General features: G+C 42.7%; 1 protein-coding gene across 3 annotated transcripts in view; it reads right to left on the bottom strand.

Annotated features, from left to right (window-relative positions):
* Window positions 1-9,745, bottom strand: part of SNTG1 (syntrophin gamma 1) — a 320,400-nt gene extending 310,655 nt beyond the window's left edge. For 2 of the 3 annotated variants that reach the window (XM_057397761.1, XM_057397760.1), the window contains exon 1: window positions 9,338-9,745. The gene's annotated coding sequence lies outside the window, so the exon portion shown is untranslated. The remainder of the gene's footprint in view (window positions 1-9,337) is intronic. The other variant, XM_057397759.1, reaches the window with a different exon arrangement.
* Window positions 9,746-21,904: the final 12,159 nt, after the last annotated feature.

The following is a 21,904-nucleotide window of genomic DNA, read 5'->3' as shown; positions in this document are numbered from 1 at the left end:
ACCTCCTTAAGCAGGTTCCTGTAATCTTCTATAACAACAAGTTATTGTGGCTTGTCCCTTCAGTACTAGAAAGCACCCGCTAAGTCTTGGAATACTTCTCAAATAAGCACTTCAGATCAGGTCTTAAGCTTTCCCTAAGGTTGCTCAGTAGAAAACATATTTGATTCTTCTCTGACACACTTTTTTAGTATAGACAGGCATCCTGTTTCTCTATAACATTTAAGAATATAAAAATCTCTTGAAACTAAACACATATTAAACCATCAAAAGGCATTTCTGTTTGAATCTACAGTGGAAAACACTACTGCAAGAAAAGTTTGTTAGAAAATAATATAATGTGGTGAAGCAGGTGCCATATTATGAGGACTGCCTCCTGCAAAAGTGTCGGTCTGTATCAACTAGAGAAAAACTCTTCCCCTAAAACACTACATCATGCAACCCTAAACTCTGCTGGGTGTCAGGAGCTTAGCAGGAAGCTGTACCAGCCTGTAAATTCCTTAAATCCACTCTCCTAGGTGCAAAACCTTCACAGGAGCTTGTCCAGATCACTCAACCAGATTCAGCACCTACACAAAAAGTCTGTCTTGAAACTACTGGTTTCACAAGGCTGAAATAAAGATAACAAAAATGCCACGAGTCTTTCTCCACTGCTGCAATATTGACATCTCATACTCTCTTCCACACAAAGCCTGGAGGTCTGAGGCAGCAGAGATTCAGGTCCATTGCCCAATGACCTTCTCAGAACTGGATGGGCTCCCCCTATGCTGGCCATTCAGCCACACTGGACAGAACTCTCTTTTCTCTCCATTTTAACAAAGTATTTATTCAAGGATCAGATTCTTTGATATTTACAACATTTCCTGAGTTTTACCATCATCTCCAAATGTGCTGATCTTGTGTAACAAGAATCTGAGGGATCTTTCTCTCTCTAAACAACAGACTTCTTCCTTAACCAGCGATACAACTAATGCATGTTTTTGTTAGTATCTTTCCTGCTCTGCAGAATTTTCCATCTTACTTTTGATAAAAGCAGTAGTCATACAGGAATTATTTTAAGATCATGAACTTTGTCACATTGTCAGGTTTTTTAGAGATAATATTCAATACAGCAACAACACAACAGTGTGAATGTCATGAAGATCAACAAGGCCAAGTACAAAGTCCTGCACCTGGGTCAGGGCAATCCCAAATACAAACATAGGCCGGGCAGAGACTGGACTGAGAGCAGCCTTGAGGAGAAAGACTTGGGGTGCTGGCAGATGAAAAGCTCAAGATGAACTAAGCATTGCATGCTTGCAGCCCAGAAAGCCAACCCAATGCTGGGCTGCATCTAGAGGAGCGTGTCTCAGAATCACAAAGGATGTGATTCTGCCACTCTACTTTGTTTACATGAGACCCCAGCTGAAGTACTGTGTTCAGTTCAGGGCTGGAGCACCTCTCCTATGAAGCCAGGCTGAGAGAGTTTGTCTTGTTCAGCCTGGAGAAGGCTCCAGAGAGACCTTACATCAGCCTTCCAGTACGTGAAAGGGGGCCTAAAAGAAATACAAGGCCATGTAGGGATAGGACAAGGGGAAATGGCTTTAAATTTAAAGAGGGAGAATTAGATTAGGTATTAGGAAGAAATTCTTCATGATGAGGGTGGTAAGACACTGGCACACAGGTCACCCAGGGAAGCTGCTGATGCCCCATCCCTGTAAGTGTTCAAGGCCAGGTTAGATGGCACTTTGAGCAGCCTGGGCTAGTGGAAGGTGTCCCTGCCCATGGCAGGGGGGTTGGAACTAAGTGATTTTTAAGATCTCTTCCAACCCAAACCATTCTATGGTTCTCTGATTCTATGACAGAGTGACTGATTGGACCAAACAGGCTTTCTGCTATTCCCCAAATGTGGCAAAATAAGGTCTAGAGAGTAATAGCCTCTACCCTAAATCTATTTTGCCGTCTGTTCAAACAATATCCTAAATCCCTTATTTCCTTGCAGAAAACAATGAAATTGTATCATGCCAAATTCTTACCTTTAGGCAAAAATGAGCTGATGCCTTTCAGGGCTGATGCCTGAAAATACGCTTAAAAATAGTAAGACTAATGTTGGTAAATACTGAAAAAATGGGTGTGTATACAACGTATGAACTTAACAGGAAGGGTTCAGTTAATTTCAGTAGATGCTGGATGATGCTCTTGTAATTTGCTGAAAGGCAACTGGTCTTCAAGTATTTTATTTTTTTTTCCATTTCTCAAAATGCTTTTTTTCACAAAAAAGGATGTCATTGCTATAGTTAGACAACTTTAGCTAATACAGAATCGCAAAGAGTTAACTATAAAAGTAAAAATCAAGCCTGATTTCAAAGAGGAATGGACTCAGTCCTGTAAACTGTAAAAAGATTAACAGCGTATATTAAAGAGTGTATAAAGATTAACAGATGTTGTACATAGACACAGAGAAGCAGAACACAAAAAAAAACTAGAGTCTCAGACTTGAGAAAACAATTGAATGCAAAATATATGAGGAAAATAATGCTTGCAATTAACCTCGAGATTTTCATTTCAGGAAGAAATATTGTAGTATCATTAAGAGGTTAAAAAGAGGCAGTAAGAGGCATACTGAAGGGATATGTTGTGCAGGAGCAAAGTGATAAATAGCAATATCAAATCACTGCTAACACTGGATTTATCAATCAAAGCATGCAGTGAATACTCATATAGCCCACCTCCCATAGACAGGAAGCTTTAGGGGCGTTTTAAACTAACAAGAAAACTTTGCAAACTTAAACAGCATACGGAACATGGATAATAACAACATAAAACATAACAACATAAAAGTATGTGTAACTACTGATCGGTAAGATCAGTTGCCCTTTAGTAGGTTACATAGGTTATATAATGTAGTGAAGAGGATAGATGTTGTATAAAACAAATTAATAAACTGAAATGTAAACGATTTTAATTAAGACATCCAAAAAAACAGTCCAGGCAACCTCACAGCTGCAGAGACAGTAACCTGTGGAAAGAGGCATGTGATGAATTGTTACTACAGATACTTAAGAATTAACTAGCTGAAAGACTAATGACATGATGTAGAAAGAAATTCTCTACTTGTGTACTCAATTATCCAGGAGGTCCTTTCTAATCTCAGTGAGCAAAAGAAAAATGAGAGCTGATAATCATCAGATGCCATCATGATTTCTATGTACTTTGCCTGGAAACATCTAGCACAGTTCCAGTAGGCTTCCTCCAGTAAAATTCCTTCACGAATGTCACTGGGTTTGACAGAGAAGTTGCTTCAGCTGGAAAAGCAAGAGAGTAGCTATTTTTGCACTTACATTAATAGAGTTGCTTAGTTTGCGTACAGGGAGCCCTGCCACTAACTGCCCCCCTGGCAATGGCCAATCATGCTCCATTCATCACACGTTAACCGCTCCAGCTCCTTGCAGTTGCAGCCCCAGTTTTCTTTTACATCCGTTCCTCCAGGTTACTAAAGCCTAACGCTGATTTTGAAAAGACTACTTTTTATTATATATTACATTCTGTGTTCATAAAGTTGCTTCACATAAAAGCAAACCACATAACCCACAGAATGAGAATATAAGCACTCCAAACACTAAAACCCATAGAGACACAGATCTGGTGCTCATTTTTACTCAAAATCTGTCTTCAGTGAAGGGCTCTACACATGCATCATTGTGTGTTTTGTTACATGGCGACAACTGCTCTGCATGGACTAAACCCTTATATTGCCACATAAATGTCTGTCATTTACTAACCAATTGAAACAGTTGTGTGAAGAACTGTATGTGAATTCTGCTGCATTCAGGAACATACAGCTGCAATACCAACCAGTAATGGATACAGGCAGACAGCTGTGTCTGATAAAACCTAGAGCTGTGAGGCAACTGTAGAGCCGATGATTTTTCCCTCCTTTTTCACTTGAAAAAAAAATAATTAGCATAGATTAGTTCTCAAAGGCTGTTTATAATATGTACAAAATGATAGGAGAGAGAGCAGAGAGTTCTCTCACAAGCATAATTCTAATGGCTTTACTCCTTCAGGGGTCAAAAGCAAGCCAAAGAAAATCAATGTCCATTTGTGTTGCAGAAGCTGAAACATACAGTTCATTATTCACAACAGTTAAAATAATCAAAAAATTTTGCTATACAGCAGTCTCACATAATTTTGAATGAAGATAAATCTAGAAATAGCAAAGCATTTCATAAAAAGGATTTCAGAAAGATCCCTGTAATTAGGAATAAATCTTTATAGTACGGTAAATATTAACAACTAAACTATGTATGAATATAAAATTTTGAAAATATTTCCAAGATCGTAGTGTTGTACCTGTTGATATCAGTGACATTTTTACACTAAATCTAAATTCAATAAAAATGCAAAATGATCTTTAAACCAAGAAAGAATCAGAGGGTAGGACTACTGCCACTCATCAGATTCTGTACAGAACGATTTCAAAGTATCTTTAGGTTTTGAAAGAAATGGAAAGAAAAGTGAATGTCATAAACAGTACTCCCATTCTTACTCCTTTATGGATAGCCACATTCCTTTAAATAAATTTAATACAATAGGTGGAGGGGAAAAGGCATGTGTTTTATTCAAACAGCCTTTGCTCACAGTTAATTGTAAGTCTATTTAAATAATTTGACCAAAAGCAATATAAAATTTTCTTAAAGAGTCATTTCTCCCACCTTCATCAGGAAGCCCAGTACACTGCCCACTATTTGAAAAACTACACTGAAAATGAAAAAAAAATATAACAAACCCAGACTTTAGAATAAATCAATGAATAAACTGCTCCTCCACCAATAACATTATCTCAGGAGCTCCAAGCAACAAACAGTTCAGAAGTGCTTGATGTCATCAGCTTTAAAAGCATACCTTTGAACCAAAATGTCACCCAACCAGGGAAGGAACACACAAATCTAACAGCAAGTAACAAATACTTCATAGGGAAAAAAATAAAAAAAAAATCCAACATTTTTGAGATGAGATCTAGATGATAACTATCTGCAGAATAATCAACTAAGCCAACAATCAACTGCACTCAGAACATCTCTGAAGCCCTGAGTTCTTTCACAGACCCAGTATCTGTGCCAGTATTAAAGCAGTAAAACATCAGTGCCTTTACCTCAACCACATCTCACACAGGAATTTCAATGGCTGTTGAAAAGCACCCTGTGAGCACCAGTGTGGGACTTTTGCTCTGCTCCAGGGCTGTTCCATTCCAGGAACATCCACTTCCTCCTTCAGGGCAAGACTGTGTTCAGCTGTGTTCAGCTCCTGCCATGGCGGGACCTCCTGTTTTTCATAGCAGAAGGCACAGCACAGCCTTCCACAAAACCTTATTGTTCTGTCTCTTATTGTTACAGTCATTCTGAATACCTGAGTGTCACAGCAAACCTTCTCCAGCAGTATCATTATACATATGTAACTCTAATCTACTCTTACTCTCACATTAGTATCACAATGAAGAACTTTCAGGGTTTGGTCCAACACTACTAAACATAAATTGAAGAACAAATGATGGAATTAAACTCATCCCAAACACTCTCCTTGATTGGTTTCCCTTTATTCAATACTTTAATAAACTGTACAGAGCAAGTCTCCAGGAAACAACACAGCCCTTGGCTGCTGCACCTCCAAACTCATCATGTAACTGAACATTCCACCTCTTTTGGCCAACTTTAGCTAATTACTGAATATCAGGCTCAGAAACCCAAACAACAGTGACACTAGCATCTAAAGTGCACAGTGGAAACAAGCTCTGTTACCATACCACGTAGGATATGGTAAGGAGTAGACACATCATCCACTAAATCAGTCTCTTGAGATGGACAATAATTTTTCCCTTGAATAATTAAATATACATGTGAATTTCACTGGCTGTGTCTCCACTGCATTCCCTCATGTTGATTAGAGCTGTATCTTTGAGGCATGATCTGTTTTAGTTTTGTGGGGGTTTTTAACATATACTTTCTCTCCTTCCTCTGATCTGCAACAGGAGAGCAGAAAATTTAGGCTGGCCACAATGACAGTAAGGCTTTCTGACTCTTCCAGTTATGGTAGGTAAAACTCAGGGCAAACACAGAAGGTCAGCTCTGTAATCATGCTGAGCCAATGTCACAGCATACTAACAGAGGTACACCTTGATGCAGCAGACTCAAATTGGGATTCAAGCCACTCACATTCCGCCTTCTCCCTGGAAACCTGAACCAAAAGCACAGCCATGAGAAAGGCCAAGAAAGACTACATATGAAATCCATTTGACATTTCTTATCATTCACTACAACTCCTTACCTTTTAAACAATGCATGCAAGCAGACCTGGCAATGCCCACCAGTAAGAAATACTGACCACATCACAGTTTTCCTAGTAGCTCAGGCACAAGGACCAGTGCTGAATTATGAGCATGAAGAAATCGTACCTATTTGAGCACTTCAGAGGGAAGAACTCAGAGCAGATTACAGCTCTTGTTTGTTTGTCTTAATATTGAATTTAAGATGAATAAATAGAAATGACACACTCAACTCAGTTTGGCTAACTACAAAAACCATGCTTAGCTGTTGATATATTTAATTTTGCTTACAGGTCTTTCTGTCAGTTTATGAAAGTTATGCCTGACAGCCAAGCAGCATGTCTGAGCAAATGTGAAAAAAAACAGATAAGAAACATAATCTCCGAGTTTGCCCCGAAATTTCTGAATCAAGCCAACATCTTCTCTGTTAAAGAGATCTGCATAGTTTTAAAACCATACTTCATGCTATGAAGTCACATACATTGTACTTTAGAAATCCACATTCAAAAGATATAAGCAAACTGGGATACCGAACATTAAAGAGGATACTAGAACAGCCCTACAGTGAACTGTATGATGGCCACTCCTGATTTTTTAAAATTAAGAACTACACAGATTTTAAAACAAAGAATAAATATGCAAAAAGGCTTTCTGAAAAGTACCATGTAAAAGACAAAGAAAATATGTGAAGATAAGGAGTTTTGATTAGTATCTTAGAGGTCGTCATTTTTAATTATATCCTTAAAGATCTCAGCTCTTACCTTTCTTCTCAAGTTTCTAACAGGAAAAGAAATGTTCCTTTTTTTTCTATCAGACCCTGTGAAAACTTGGTTCTTCAGACATGTAACAGAGTGAAAAGCTGGCTGTAAGTGAAAATCTAGAGCACCATGTTCTTTAATTCAGTGATGGGGACCTTCATTAGATTATCTCATAGCTATGGGATAAGATACTGCAAAAGCCAAATGATAAATCATTAAATTATGTTTTCTTCCTCTCCAGGCAAAGAGCAAGTATAGCATTAGATTAGTTTGAAGGACTAAAAAGAAAAGGAAGAAAACAGCTCTGTAGCAGGCTTCAGAACTGACAAAGCTAATACAGTTTTTAAACCCCATTTACTTATATAATCAGGTATAAGCAGTTACTTATGGTAATTGTGGAAACCTCAAATGTAATATATAGCCTGAATGAATTCCAGATCAGTGCATGCTTCAGTGTTTTATCATCTCGCTTGCACATGCCTAGTGAAAGCCTGCCACTCTGCAACCGAAGAAGGAATTACTACAGTAAAGCCACAGGCAGACTTTGCTAAAAGCTGTACTTTTTTTATATGACACACAAGCAGCTGAGTGTTTTAACTAATGAATAAGTTTGCATCCCACTGTCTAGCAACAGTGACTCTAATTGTGCTTTGCAGCATCTTCAGTCAGAAATACGAACCACAGGAACACTCTCGGTAAACTGTGCTGAAACAAATGACATTCCCCTCACTCAGCTTACCCACAGCGATCCCCATCCACCATTACCAGAAAGGCTTACTTTATCTTTCTGATATAAACCTGAGTTAGTCACACCTACACTGTACTGACATCCCAACATCTTTTAATCTTATTATGCCAATATTGCATCTACGTAAAAGTGTGTATTTCAGTGCATAAAAAGATCTCTTGCTGCTGACAAAGTGCATTAACCTGGGAAGCTCTGAGTTCGTCACACACACCCACACACCCCTTTCATTAAAAGACCTCATTGATTAGAAATTGAAATATCCAGAACTCAACAAATATTTCACGCACAGTGACAGTTCTGTAGGAGCATATGCTCCCAACATTGCAATTTACACTTTTATCACTATCAGGAAGTAATTTCCCCACGTTAGTTCCCCCACACACACCATTCCCAGTGCCCCTGCTTGAAACTACCACATTCGCTGGAACACCCACGTTCACGTCCACTAGTTGACTGAGCTCTTAGTGGAATGTCAGAGCTTAGCTATAGGTCTCTGTAAATGCTCTTATTCTGTGCTGCTTTCAACACAACATACATCAAGGTCACTGTAAAAGATTGTAGTTTTCAGGCTCATACAGGAGACACCAAAGAAATCAATAAGAGCAAACTTAATTAAATGCTGTCTGAAGTTCTGTCTTCTCCCACACCTGCCCAGAATTCACATCTCTATCCCTTGTGTTCCAGAGACATGTGTTTCATAGATATGGGGAGTCCGGCTGCTTAGCTTATGTGCTATCAGTGCTGGAAGGTGAACAGGAGAAATCATTCTTTGCACTGTGACAGGTCTGCTTTGAGCTCTCTAAGTTTTTATCAAGAGATTACAGCCCCATGGGCCTCCTCCTTTTAAGTGGAGCTCCTCCGAGAGCAGAATTAGTCCCCTGCCTGCAACCTGTGCTCCATATACTGAAATAAATTATAGTCAACTTTTTGTTTCATGGCAATGTCAAGTATAGCAATAAATACCCACAGGCTAAAACTAAGCAAACAAGGCTGGACAAACCATAGCCTCGCAGCAACAGCATCTCAAAGGAAATCACCAGGTAGGGCACAAGAAAGTTAAAGGCATAAATACAAAACTCTGGGTTCACTAACGTAATCCTTTCAAATGGGTAGGAAAGGCTAACACTCATCCTGCCTCTCTCCTGCAAGAAGCACTGATATAAAGCAATTAAGAGACTCCTACAATACAGTTACATCTCAGCACAAAGAGAAAGACTTTTTATATTAACACCTATTAGAAGGCATCACCTCTCCCAGCTGCAAGTGGAAGCACTGGGAAACGGCGCTTCCTTCCCGGCCACCACCCCGGAGCACCGCACCGGCGAGATGCCCGCGGCGGACTCTGGCGTAGTTGGAGCGGGTCTCCCCGCAATCCCAGCCACCAACCTTCGGCACCCAAACGCCTGAAAACTGCCGTTGGCGCCGCCGACCACCCTGCCTCCAAACCAGGAGCGGGCAAGCGGCAGCTGCATTTAAAAAGTGACTCGCGACGAAGGTAATGCAGAGGAAGGACAGAGGCAGAGGCGCACTTACTTGCCTGCGCACCACGGCCGGACGACCTCCTCTCAGCTGGTGAATCGCCGTGCCGCTCGTCCTCCCCGGACCGCTCCACGCTATTTCCCAAGTATTTCCACAAGACGCCGGCACATCGCCGGGATCAGCCGGAGCGCTCAGGGAGTGCGGCCGCCGCCGCCCCCAGCCCGGTGCCCATAGTGCCACCGCAGCCCCGGCAACTCGCGCGCCTTCCCGACGGCCTCCGGCTAACACGACATCGCACGCGAGCCGCCGCCGCGCCGAGGGGGAGCGTGGGGCTCCCCGCGCCCTTCCTGGAGACGGAGCGGGGGCGCCGGGCGGGGGAGTGCGGTGAGGCAGCGCCGCCCCTCCGCGGCGGGGAGCGGCCAGGCGAGGCGAGGGGAGGCGAGGCGGCGCGCCGCCGCCACCGCGGCCGCAGCCAGCCGCGGTGATGCCGGCCCCGCCCGGGACCCCCCGCCTGCCCCCCACTCGCCGCTCCAGGGGAGCTCCGTAACGCCGCCCCGCTGCAGCCGCCCCGGGATCCGGTGACGCGCAGCCCTCCCCCAGGCCGGCCCCCGTGGCGGAGCGGGGTGAGCGGGCGGTGAGGCGGGGCGCTGCGCTGCGCCCCGCAGGAGGTTGCTACCGGCGGGCAGTCGGGGAGCGCTCCCGGCCTCGGCGCTGGAGCTGCCGGCCCGCCGCGGGGAGGTGGCGTCCCCCTAGGCCGCAGAGAATCCGTTTGGCTGCGGAGCCCAGTCCCCCGGTCCTGGGGCTCTGCGGCTGTCGGCTCTCCCCGTATCTAAGCGGGAAAGTTGTGTCCCCGTCCCCCCCCTCCGCCTCAGAAAGCCTCCGTTTCAGCTTAACTTCTCCGGCTGCCGGTTCTCCTGGCCGCGACTGGGTCCAGGGACGACGCACACCGACCCTCGTGCTCGGAAGAAATTCGGTGCCGGTTTTACCACTTTACCAGGCTGCTGCTCGGGCGCGATCTTCTCCCCTTCGAACTCCCCCCCGCGTCCCGTCTCCCTGGGCCGCGGTTCTGCGGCCCCTGCCCCTCACTGGAGCGCGGCGAGTCCCGCTCCTACGGGCTACGTCGGAAGAGGGGGCCCAAATGGAGCAAAAACGGTGAGGGATGATCCCATGTGCGTCCCTAAAGCTCCCGCGTGTCCTCGCCTAGGAGCGTCCCGCCGATCATCACTGCGGGCACCACCCTCGCCGGGGAGCAGCGCTGAGATGATACGGTATAACGTTTCGGTGAGATAAACACGCACACACACAGAGACGTATATATATTATGTATGTGCACAGACCCGACATGCAGAGGCCGGTGAGGGGCGGCTGCCTCGGAACAGCCAGCTCTCCTCTCAGGTCGGGGGCCGCCAGGCGCCAACTCGGCTCCGCGCAGGCTGCGGGGAAGAAGGTGGTGACCGACTGCCGCGGGAAGAGGGAGAAGGACGGAGTCCGCGGGGAGCCGCCTTCTCTCGGCAAGGCGCTCCTCCGCGCTGCGTGCGGGCGCAGGGACCCCGCGTTGGGCCGGGAGGCGAGGCGGGCCGGGCCACCGCTGTGGGGAGCTGCGGGTGCAGCACGAAACAGGGCCGGTACTACTGCACGATGTTGGGCAGAGCCGGCCCGTCTGGGTGCTGCGGTTGGACTGAAGATGGGGGGGGGGGGGGAAGCTGCCGTGGTCTCTGTCGCATCCTCTGGGGCCCGTTTTAGCTCTTGGAAATGTTTTTTTTTTTTTTTTGTAGTCAGGCTGAGTGTATCACGGAGGATTAAAAGACCCGTAAAAGGAGATTGAGCTCTGCTTTTCTGTGTCTCCTCTGCCAGCCCTTTTCCTCTCCACTCGTTTAGTCTGCTTGTAATGAAAAGTAATTTTCATATGCGTCTTACAGTTAAGGGGCCCTCTTCCACCGAGCTGGTTCAAACAAAAATGTTTCTGTTCCTTATGAATTCCTTTTATAAATACTAACTTCAGTAACGTGCAGCAAGACATTAAAGGGGAAAAGGATTTAAAAGGACAGGTTCACGCAAGCTAAATGCAAAGGTAATAGAGTTGCTGCGGAGAGTACAGTTAACTGTGGAGTTGATAAATGCATGAGAATATGCAGCGATAGGTTTCATGCCTAATTGAACAGATTTGGACTTCAGTTCTTATCTAGAAATACAGATCCTTATTTCTCCCTGTTTCTTAATACTGGTTGTTGTTAACGGATCTCTTGATAGCTATAAGCTAACCAAGTTATCTGGCCTGTTGTGGTTCTAGCACAAGATTGAATGGTTTGAGCTGACAGTTCTCCTGACACAACTGAAAAAATAAATTATTACAACTATACAGATATTAGCACTTAGGATGATTGAAATGCATGTCTGAGAATTGAAAGAAGTGAAATGTAGTGAACCCAAACCTGTTCAAACACAGAAGTGGTACAGTAGCCCTCCTTGCTCATGCCCTGCTGAGAAAGTCATCACAGCCACAGAGAATACACTTTTTTAAAAAAATAGTATTCTGTGATTTTTAACTACTCTGGATAAAGCCAGTTCCACACTCAAATTCCAACAGGGACAACCTCCTCGTTCTCAGTATTGAAGCCACCTTCACACACCACTTGCAAACCTGGGTATAGATTAATTGGTACATACAGTGTTCCTCCACCTGTAAGAAGCTTAGTCTAGAGAAGACTTAGAGGGGATCTCATTAATGCATATAAATACCTCAAAGGTGGGTGCCAGGAGGATGGTGACAGGAGGATGGTGCCAGACTCTTTTCAGTGGTGGCCAGTGACAGGATGAGGAGCAATGGCCATAAACTAAGACACAGGAAGTTTCACCTCAACATGAGGAAGAACTTCTTTATGTTGAGGGAGGCAGCACACTAGAACAGGCTGCGCAGGGAAGTTGTGGAGTCTCCTTCTCTGGAGACATTGAAAACCCACCTGGATGCATTCCTGTGTAACCTGCTCCAGATAGCCCTGCCTTGCCCAGAGGGTTTGACCAGGTGATCTCCAGAGATCCCTTCCAACCCTAATGATCCTGTGAATCTGCACTTCTGTGAAGTTCTGTCATCCTTCATAGAGACCTTTCCATTTTTTCTTTGTGTGACAATGAAGAGTAGAATAGTTCAAACAACGTTGCGTTTTCACAAGGGAAATTGTTATAATTTTCAAGTCAGGATCTTTCAAACTGTTCCTATGTTCATTAGAATACATGTGTTAGTTACAAGTTTCGTTAGCAGTAAGAGAGTGCTTGTCCTGGGTTCAGCAGTAGCAGTCATGTTTTTCCTTTGTGTTAACTGGTGCAGTGCTGTGTTTTGACTTCTAGTTTGAGAACAGTGTTGGTGAAGCCGATGTTGTCGGTTGTTGCTAAGTGATGTTTACCCTGACCAAGGACTCTGTGAGGCTCATGCTCTGCCAGGGAGGAGGGGAGGCTGTGAGGAAGCAGAGACGGGGCGCCTGACCCGGGCTAGCCGGGGAGGTATTCCATACCACAGCACGTCATGCCCGGGGTGGGGGGTAACTGGGAGTTACCCGGAAGAACAGGGGCTTCCGGGTGGAACTCGTTTTCTTGGCCGGTGGTATCGTATTCTCTTCTCTTGTTATTTTCCCTTATCATTGTTTTAGCTGATAGTAGCAGTGGTGATTTGTTGCTGGACTGTTCTTGTCTCAACCCGTAGGAGTTGCACTCTCTCGATCCTCCTCCCCGTTCCTCCGGGAGCGGGGAAGGGGAGAGCCCCGGTGCAGGGGTGGGGGGGAGACGGACACGGACCTTGATTGTTGTCAGCTCGGCACCACTCACTGGGAGTGAGTGAACAAGTTACCTGACTGGGTTTAAACCACGACAGTGCTGAAGATGAACTCTACAAAAAAAAACACGGTGAAAACAGTGCATAATACTTTTAATCATTATCAAACTGATGCCACATGATTTTATGAAGTAAGTGTGACTGCCAGTTCTACACGCAATTAAAAGTTTAATTTAGTGTTGTATTTTTTCTTCAAGCAGCACAAACAGAAGATTTATACAGAAATCAGATTTCAGGTAAGCTTAGCATGTAGTTAAGAACATGAAGCAACATTTAAAGTCAGAGTGCATGAGCCAGAATTGTTTTTGTGTAGTATGGCCAATGCTAAATGAGAAATTTTGCATAATTAAGCTGATGGCATGTTGGCTTCTGTTGTAGGTTCTGCAGCTTCAGCAGACTGGCACCACTAAAGTCACCAACAAGGATGGAGTGACAAATGAGGAACACCATTAAAAAATGGGAGAAATAGAGGCTAAGCATGAAGGTAAAATAGCATTGTTTTAAAAAGATGGGAGTGAAAGGAAGAATGTCACACAACGAGAGCAGGTGACATCCTTTGTAAAACTCTATTGACTACCTATCTGCAATAGGTCATTTGTATTCTTTTGCCTTAGCAAAATTATTACAGCACCCGATCTCTTTTTTTCTAGTTATAGTTCACTTTGATTGCAGGCAGCAATTCTGACATTTGGCAGCTGAATGCTGGTGTGCCTGTCACACATAAGCCTCACTGTGAAAGAGCTGGGAAACTAAGAGCAGAGAACTAGGGCTTTGAAAAGTGCATAGGTGTTGTGGTTGAAGCCCAGCTGGCGACAAAAACCATGCAGCCGTTCGAGCACACACCCCCCACTTCCTCCCACAGCTCCTGGAGAGATGGGGAGGAGAATCGAAAGAATGTAACTCCCACAGATTGACATAAGAGCAGTCCAGTAACTAAGGTGTAACACAAAACCACAACTGCTACCACCAATAATAATAACAATAAGGGAAATAAGGGAAGAGAGTACAACCACTCGCCACCCACCAACAGACACCCAGCATGACTTGAGCAGTGATCTAGCCCTTCCAGGTAACTGCCCCCAGTTTATATACTGGGCATGGTGTGCTGTGGTATGGAATACCTCTTTGGTTAGTTTGGGTCAGGTGTCCTGCCTCTACTTCCTCCCAGCTTCCCCTCCTCCCTGGGAGAGCATGAGACTCAGAAAGTCCTTGGTCAGAGTAAACATTACTGAGCAGCAACTAAAAACATTTCTGTTATCAGCATTGTTCCCAGGCTGAAAATCAAAACCACAGCACTGCACCAGGTACTAAGAAGGAAAAAAATGACTGCTATTGCTGAAGCCAGGACAATAGGAAAGAAACCACCACTAGTAGTGAACAAGTAAGATGGATATGTAAGAAAGTTATTACAAATGCTTTAGGGAGTAGAGGGAAGAGCCTTTTTGTCCAACACTACCACCACAGTGGGTTCTCCATTCATGTCACAGGTCCTGACACCTCATCGTGGCTCTCCACTATTACCTCTTCTTTCCTTGATGGGACTTTATCAGTTCTAAGTGATCAACAGCATGAAACACACTTCAATCTGCAAATGAAGGCAATATATACTCCTATTTTACATACAAAAATCAGTACCTGAAACCAGGCATGGTTGATATTCATTTACAAGCATTCTTTTTTTTTCAATTACAAAGTGCCTTTAATAGATCTCTAGATGTGTTTTTAATTCTTACAAAGTACTGGGTCTTGTTTATTCCCATAAAAATGCTCAATAAAAAGACATTATCAGTCTGTAATAAGATCTTTTTAAGAAGACTATCAAGCAAGTTGAACTGAAACATAGAGCACTGATGGATGTTTCATTGACTCTATGAGAACAGAATTAATCTCTTCTTAATATCCACTTTTGGAAAAGACAGTGTCCTGGGTTTAGCAGTAGCAGTCAATTTTTCGCCTTCTTGGTAGCTGGTGCAGCGCTGTGTTTTGACTTTCAGCCTGGGAACAGTGCTGATAACACCAATGTTTTCAGTTGTTGCTAAGTAATGTTTACCCTGACCAAGGACTTTCCGAGGCTCATGCTCTGCCAGAGAGGAGGGGAAGCCGGGAGGAAGCAGAGACAGGACACCTGACCCAAGCTAGCCAAAGAGGTATTCCATACCACAGAACATCATGCCTGGGGGTGTAACTGGGAGTTACCCGGAAGGACACAGGGTCTTCGGGATCGGACTCAATTTTCAGTGGGTGGTGTATTCTCTTCCCTTGTTATTTTCTCTTATCATTATTGTCATTGGTGGTAGCGGTGGTGGTTTGTGTTGTACATTGGTTGCTGGACTGTCTCAACCCGTGGGAGTTGCATTCTTTCAATTCTCCTCCCCATCCCTCTGAGAGCGGGGAAGGGAAGAGCCCCCGGGGCGGGAGGACGCGGGCCTCAACTGCTTCCAGCCCGGCACCACTCACTGGGAGTGAGTGATCAAGCTGTCTGGCTGGGTTTAAACCACAACAGACAGAAATTAGAATAGCAGATGTAACTCATTCAAGGTCAGGTGTCACATACTTTATAATAAGTAGGTCACAGGGTCATCTGTCAGCACCTTGGTATTCCCTATACTGAGTTACAAATGCAGAGCTCATTCCCACTTTTTGATGAATTTACATTGGTTTTAGTTTCCATTCACAGACTGGTAATATTCCGCACAACCAAGTCCAGAAAAGTCTATGAACATATTCCCCCATGTTTCCCCACAACTAGTCTAAACTAAGCTTAAAAACCAAACCAAACCAAAACAAACCAAAACAAACAAACAAACAAACAAAAAAACACCAAAAAAGCACACACACACAAAAAAAAAAGCCCCAGCCCACAAACAAACAGAAAACACCCCCTTGATTTTCCAGTATCTGGCACACTTACATAAAACAGTGTGTCATTTGTCACCGTGGCTTGTAGCCTGAAAATATGACTGGGGAAATGATGGAGACCAAAATAGTCTTTTACAGTCTGTGGGTGGCCAAAAAAGCTGCAGCTATATTCCATAATATTCCTTGGTGCCATGATTTATTTCTCAAGAACTCTTGTCAATCCATTTAAAATTCACACGCACATAGACTCAAAGATAGACATGGCGGTTTGTTCAGACTGGAGCCAAATATGCTTATACATTAAAATCCCCCTTTTCACATGTAAACAGGATATTAGCAATTATGTAAATTCTATGTGAACTTTACTTTGAAAACCTGAGCTTTTTAAATCATCTCAAAGCTTGAAGAATTTAAACCCACATACACTGAAGCCAAACAGCAGAGAATCTCAAAGCCAAACTGTGAAGTTCATAGTCTTAAATTCATTCCTTAATGCCAAATTTTTTGTATGTCATGTTCAGTGCTGTTATTATTTATGTGAGTCAATAATTGGCTTGCATGTCATTAGTGGGTATTTTTAACCTAAAGGAGAGTTTGGATAAAATTGTAACAAAGGGTTTTAGCTAGTTTCAGGGAAATTATCTATGTTATCTGCCTGAGTAATTAATTTATTAAAATCAAGTAAAAAATCACATGCAGTAAATAGTAGGATCTAAGAAAATTATAAATTACTTTTTTCTGTATTGTCCTCAGTAACAAAAATTTTCTTTGTATTATCACAATTATCCCATTTTTTTTTCACGAAAAGAAGATAAAGTTACCCTCTGTGCATTTAGAAATCAATTTTACACATTGTAAACTTCAAAACTTTTGGGGGGGGGAGCCAAATAAGTATTATTTGAGTATAACTAAGTATTATTTGAGAATAACTAATTTGCACTCTCTAGCAGCTATAAGTCTCCATAAGAAAACTAAAAAGATGAAAGATCATAAAGGATGTGAAAGTATTTATTTCTGTTATCTTCACAGGCAGTGAGAAGATGACACAGTGGAATTCAAATATGGGATGTAATATGCAAATTATTTAATTGATTAAAGCATTTTGAAATATATGTGGATATAGCCATAGTCCATAAAATGATTGCTATGTTCCTGGCATTAAAGAGCATTAATATATACTTGAGACAATTTTTGTGGGTGGAATAAAAATCACAGTTTTGCCCCAAAGTTGAAACAACTCTGCAAAGAGGTATTAAGGCTTATGTACAAAACTATGCCTGTTACAGATAATCCCTGACAGATGGATATTAGGACATGATCTACCTGGCATCTTCAGCCTGGCCCAAGTGTCTGCCTGTGGGAGGATAAAGGGAGCAATGACTATTTAATCAGCAAATGCTTTCAGATGCTCAATATTTTTTCACACTTGCAGCTCCCAGTCAGGGTGAGGGGTTAAAAATGAGCTGCTTTTGTGGCTGCCAAGGCAATGGGTGGGTGGTTCTGCCTAGGGAGAAATGAGGCAAGCCTTGCCACCTGAAGCCACCACAGCATCCCGCCGATCCTTCACTAGAAAGGGCAGCTGCTTTCACTTGGATTTCTCTCCTCAGTTCCATAACAGCAACATAGTGCTCTGTGAATGAGTTCAGTGTTTGCTGGAGATGCCAGGAATGGCTACTTCACTGGAGAGAAGGAGGGTGCAGGTGCCTCTTGGTGTGAGGAACATGATAGGTGTATGTATTGAGACCTCACCTGGGGTACTGTGTGCAGTTCTGGTGTCCTCAACATAAAAAGGACATGGAACTGTTGGAACAAGTCCAGAGAAGGGCCACGAGGATGATCAGGGGACTGGAGCACCTCCCGTATGAAGACAGGCTGAGGAAGTTGGAGCTGTTCAGCCTGGAGAAGAGAAGGCTGCGTGGAGACCTCATAGCAGCCTTCCAGTATCTGAAGGGGGCCTATAGGGATGCTGAGGAGGGACTCTTCATTAGAGACTGTAGTAACAGGACAAGGGGTAACGGGTTAAAACTTAAACAGGGGAAGTTTAGGTTGGATATAAGAAGGAAAGTTTTTCCTGTTAGGGTGGTGAGGCACTGGAATAGGTTGCCCAGGGAGGTTGTGAATGCTCCATCCCTGGCAGTGTTCAAGGCCAGGTTGGATAAAGCCTTGGATGGCATGGTTTAGTGTGAGGTGTCCCTGCCCATGGCAGGGGGGTTGGAACTTAATGATCTTAAGGTCCTTTCCAACCCTAACTATTCTATGATTCTATGTATCCTCTGTGATGCACCTGAAAAAGAAAGAACCAGGCCTAGTTTGACAGTCCTGTAAAATCTAGGTAGTTTTCTGCTACAGTGCACTAGGTTTGCATGCATAACCTACACCTGTTCTAGGGAAAACCTTCTGGGCTTCGAGCTATTCACTGTTTGCTGATATTTCTTGAGAAACTGACCCCAGCCTATAGTTGTGCAACTCACTTCATTTCTGCATTAATGAGTCAAATATGCCAGATTCTTTAAGTACTGAATAATCAGCACTGTTCTTCCATCATGTAGATAGTCTCAAAGTTTTGGAGCTTCCCCCCAACTCTCCTAGCCATGGGTGCTGAGAAATGATTCCCAACACCACTGTGTGCTTCTCCAGCCACACCTTGGTAACATCTGCTGAACATGAACATGGTTCTTAGCCCTTTCTTCTCAGCACAGCCTGTCCCTGCCTTTAGATCATGTTGGTCTGCTCTCTGTCAGAAAAGTCATTGTTTGCCCCCAGGTTTTTTTGCCATGACTTACCAGGATGCACGTATTCCTGGGTGGTGTCAGGGTGTTGCGAGGCTCAATGTCTTCCTGGGGACTAGGATGCTATAGTGACAAAGTCAGGTCCAAGGTAAAGCTGGGAACACAAACCACAGATGAGGGTCCAATTCAGCGAAGTCCATGGCCAGGCACAGGAGTGGTTATGAGAGAATTGCAGGTAGGTAAGCCTGCAGTGTGTGCATGTGTCCTACAGCAGGGACTGATGGCTCCAGGTGGAGCTGAAACATGGTCCTGGTCCCATGGGCAAGGGTGGGTGTCCATGGGAGGCTGGATGAGGGCTTGCAGTTGATAAAAGTAGAAAATACACTTCACCAGAAACTGAGGTGAAGCAGGACCTGCCACTTTTCTCAAGTAAACCTATTGCAGGACATTCCTACTGCAAAGGCTTTCTGTGCTATATATGCATGTACCAAATTATTACTCATTACAAAAGTATGAAGGTACTGAGCTGAAGCTCCAGCTGTGATACAGCATTTCCCAAGGGCTATTGATCCAGGGCAATGTAAGCCCTCGTGCAATTACAGCACTGTTTTGCTCACAGATATAAAAAATTCAAGCACAGCATCTCATTCAGAAATGATGAAATGGGTATTTTTTAATTAGTATAAGAAAGTCTTGTACAAAATGTTTCTTATTTTTATCTAAGGATGTGGTACCTTTGAAGTGTTCCTTGTAATACGCAACTGGCAGCATTGAAACCTAAGAATGAATTTTGACTATCCACCTCTACTTGTCTTTTACAGGAATAATCTGCCTTCCAAGTATTACCTCTCTATAAATATAGACCTCTGAAATAATTTTTTACAGAACTAAAATGAAGGGTGGAATAAATCTGGTGGGTTTTTTTCCAAGTTATAGATGAGATCTGCTAAAAAGAATATCATCTGCATCATCTTGGTCCCATATCAGTGCTCTGGTCTTGCTGCTTGCAATATCCTCCCCCTTCCTGGAGAGAGCTCCACTACCTCAGGCATCTGTGGGAAAGCTTTAGCCCCACTTACAAACAGGGAAGAAACAAAATAGATGTTTTATATATAAACTTAACTAATCATTTTAGCAATTCCTTAATATTTGTTTCTCTGGGGGAAAAATGTTGCAAGAAAAGTGTTACAGGGTTATAGCCTTAATATCTTGATACTGTATTTCATATTCCCTTTTCTCAAGAAACAACATGTATCCTATTTTCTGCCATCAGTGACTGGGAATTTGAGTTCAGATGATTAGCTTCCCTTTGAATCTCAATTGGCTGACTTGCAGATTTTCCTGGTTTGTGCCCACTAGCTATTCATTAGATCATAAAGACACTTTTCTTTCTTTTGCTACCAATATTTGTGTAAAAATAATTCATTTATTCTCCTCTGTACATATTTAATTATTTTAGTAGACTTTGTGTTATCATAATTAAAGGTTGACTGAGAAAAAAAAATGAAGTATTAGTTACATAAAGCAAATTAATTTATTTATTGTTTTCAGGAGAGTAAATTGACTCAAGTGTATTCTGAATCTATTTCTCCCTTAGTAGTACCTCTCAAAATGATCTGATATTATCTGCGGATGTGATGAAAATAACCATAATTTAATATGTACTCAAATATTAATTACAGCTTGTTCATGATGAAAACAAACCGCTTGTCACTATGCAATAGTTGGACACTGTAGATTTTATAGGTTAATTAGCCTTCAACATGGGTCTCAGCTTAATAAAAAGGTAAACATGCATCTCAAAGTAATCGTATTTTACACTGCAGATATTACTGGGAGACTAAGTGTAAATGAGATACAGATCTATCACAAACTTATTAAAGCCTTAGCAAAACTCATCACCTGTAGAGTTGTGTGGCTATGAAATTACCATGAATTCCTGGCTTTTTTTCCAACTGGCACTAAATAGTGAATAAGTTTTTATGTCAGTACTATTATGAATGCTTTAAAAATGTTAACTCTGTAATTCAGTTAATTTTAGAAAGAAAATATTAAGTTAACATTTGGGGTTGAGTGAACATTTTTTTTTCCATTGTTGATTAATAGCTCTTAGAAGAAACAAAATACTCCAAAATTTGCATAAAGCTTGATAAAAGGGTATCAGAGTTTGAAACATATGAAATACATGCATTTTAGAAATTAAATCATTGTGAAAATTATTGTCTATATCAGACCAGAAATGGGGAGAAAGTTCATTTTATTTGGTAGGAAATGCTGTGTTGCTGATAACATATCTCAAAATCTTTCCAGAGAAATAAAAATTTGGAAAAAGCTCCTTTCACATCTGTGGAAACTTTTATAATGTTTTCTTCTTTTATTCATCATAGTAAAATTATAAGTAATTCAAAATCAGTGAAAAAAAAAAAATTATTTCCTTTCTGGTAATCAGTTTATTTTGATACCTCAAAACACAGTTCTGTCAAGCTGACTTGGTGCCAGACAGAAAGTCTGTGTACCAGTCTATGTACTGCTCATGCAAGCTGTTTTGACTGATTGGCATCTGAATCCAAGCTAGTATTGATGGGTGCTGATATACATCGAAGCTTCCTTGTCCCCTTGTGTCAAACTGAAGGCTGTGACAATCACGTGCCACAGCTCCCGTACAGAAGCTGATACACAGCTGCCTATAGATAAATCATTTACTTTCAACACCTGTGCTGGCTGCTTCCTAGAGGTTTTACATTAGCATGGTGGCCGAGAGAAAAAGACTATTAACCTGAAGCCTTCTTCTGGAGAAAGAGACACAGTCTGACAAGCTGAAATGCTGAGGGGGAAAAAAAAAGTCAAAGCTGAAATATGGCGATTCTTGTTATACAGCTTCTTTCCTGAAAAGAGAGAGGTTCAAGGAACTGCCATGTATGTAATGTATTCTTTGTCTTCTTCCTGGTACATCAGGCAAACAGGTCTGTCTGGCTTTTATGGTTCTCTTGTCTAAAATACAGATTTTGCTTGTGGCTTCCTGTGGTCACAAAATGGTTTAATGCTCCCAGATCACAAAGAAGAATCACTTAGGAGATACTCAGTCTCTTGTGATTAAGTACTTTATTAAAACTGCAACCTAGACTTGAAGATCCTCTGGGAAGACTCTGAAGACTGACATTTGGAGCTAAAAAAGATCTTAAAAAACCTTTTGCATCTGCCTGGCAT

Source organism: Pezoporus wallicus, unplaced genomic scaffold (assembly GCF_028554395.1).
Source record: "Pezoporus wallicus isolate ANWC-B61680 ecotype Strahan unplaced genomic scaffold, APGP_CSIRO_Pwel_v1 contig_227, whole genome shotgun sequence".
In the NCBI taxonomy this organism is placed as follows: Eukaryota; Metazoa; Chordata; class Aves; order Psittaciformes; family Psittacidae; genus Pezoporus; species Pezoporus wallicus.
This window is presented reverse-complemented; position numbering and strand designations above follow the sequence as displayed.